Source organism: Odontomachus brunneus, unplaced genomic scaffold (assembly GCF_010583005.1).
Source record: "Odontomachus brunneus isolate Ranch 3 - 2012 unplaced genomic scaffold, Obru_v1 Obru_scaffold_167, whole genome shotgun sequence".
Lineage (NCBI taxonomy): Eukaryota > Metazoa > Arthropoda > Insecta > Hymenoptera > Formicidae > Odontomachus > Odontomachus brunneus.
Window position 1 is genome coordinate 517,497 of NW_022639617.1, and position 2,001 is coordinate 519,497.

The following is a 2,001-nucleotide window of genomic DNA, read 5'->3' on the forward strand; positions in this document are numbered from 1 at the left end:
TGAAAAGCATCTTTAAGTTGAAACTGTATTCAAGAAAATGCTTCTGCATAACTATTACATCAATTTTTTAATTCATTAATATCTCTCTAAGGTTTAAACAATAGTAACAATGCAAAATAATAACGTTCAAGTTGAGTATGGACATTGAATTAGTAATGATCAATAAGATATCTACATTTACACTTCTTTAAATATAAGAATTTACCAATAACATAGTATTCTACATTTTTAGAACATGGTATAGATTTTGTCATATCATACCACTTCGCATAATTACGAGTATACAAATGAATAGATTCAAATTCTTTAAATCTATTCGAATAATATGTATTTATTAAAGGAGGATAAAATATATCTATAGAGTTACTATCTAATAGAGTTTCAATCTCTTTGCGAGGCTTAAGTTTTCTATTTCTAACCATATTCACGTTTAACCATCTTATAGTAATCTTATAGTAATTCCATTCACGTTTAACCATCTTATAGTAATTTTACTATTATATTTTTGCATTAAGAATTGATCGTCTGAGTGTGTAATATTTAAAATATTTATTTAAAATTATATAATTTGTTTAACAAATATTATTTTAAATAATAATGTTTTCTTTATAAAATAATAAAGTTTTCTTGTTAAAATAATAATGAATATATTTGTACTAAATATAAAAAGAAATAATAAAAATACATATAATACATCTTCATCGTTCGTCGCAACATGATTCTCTCTCTTTTCCATTTTTCAGCATTTGACTCTTATAGGACATCATTCTTAGTTTACTTTTTAATTGCTAACCTCAGAGCTTTTACACACGAATCTATATTATATATTAGCAATTCAACATTACCGTGTTGCTTGATATACGTACCTCGATATCTCAATATTTCAATGTCTCAATTATTAATTATATCGGACACATTTAAAACGATATATTACAGAGCTATCGCAAGAATAAATACGATAGAAACGCGTTGCTTGATATACGTATCTCAATTATCACATTTAAGGATGATAGAGCGTTATTGATATACGACATAATATACTAATGATACACGACATAATATACTAATGAGACTTAAACTTTGCGACATATTGTAGAAAAGACTTAAATAATTGATCGGAAAGAAAAATCGACTACTGAAAATTTGTAATTTTGGCTTGTGAAATTTCAGATCTCAGGATTGTCTGTACTAATTTTTATCAGATTGGTCGCAACTGAATGCTTGTATCAACGTTTCTGTCAGAAATACAATTAGATTTTTCATTACCATTTTATTTTTCGAGATATTTTAGATAGAAGTGTGATCAGCTTCTTGGTAGCGTCGTGTACCATGAACATATCACGGATCTGTCACATCTCGGACCTGTCATTCTCGGAACTCGTCTTTATGTACTTGGCGTCGCGACGCTACCGCGTCGCTTAATAGAAAGGAATGCGAAGTATAATTTAATTTGAGAAACCAGTAAACACCAAGTAACGATTATATAATATTAAGTATAATGATTTTGATTCATCTTCCACTTTTCTCACACTAAAATGCAAACTAACGCGAGATATATCTCCAGTCATGTTTTATTTCAAATATTTATGACAGTCAGAAATCTCGCCCCGTAATCGTGTAGCATTGAGAGGGGATGGCGCACACAAACGTGGCCGCGTACGCTCCAAATTTCGGCGAAAATGAGTATCAGTAAAAAATGACAGACATATGATACGACGATCAGTCTGCTTCCCTTGCTGAAGCGAACTGTCTTGTTGGACATGCACTGTTCAACTGTGATCAAAGGTGTATTTTTTACATTATATTATACATGTGTATGTTATATTATATTATATTATAGAATTAATAAATTCTAATTTAATGAAATCCACTTTTAGCCAACGTGTACATTTGAATTTAATAAATTTATCTTATTAAAATATATATAAAAATAATGAAATAAAAGCAAAATGTGATTTGGTTAATAACAGTAGTATATGTAAATACTTCGTAAGCTTATTG

General features: G+C 28.6%; 2 protein-coding genes across 3 annotated transcripts in view; both read right to left on the reverse strand.

Moving 5' to 3' along the window:
* LOC116851155 (putative fatty acyl-CoA reductase CG5065) overlaps positions 1 to 2,001 on the reverse strand; it is a 32,023-nt gene that overhangs the window by 17,092 nt on the left and 12,930 nt on the right. The gene's annotated exons all lie outside the window — the stretch shown is intronic.
* Positions 1 to 2,001, reverse strand: part of LOC116851156 (putative fatty acyl-CoA reductase CG5065) — a 20,289-nt gene that overhangs the window by 7,096 nt on the left and 11,192 nt on the right. The window lies entirely within an intron of this gene.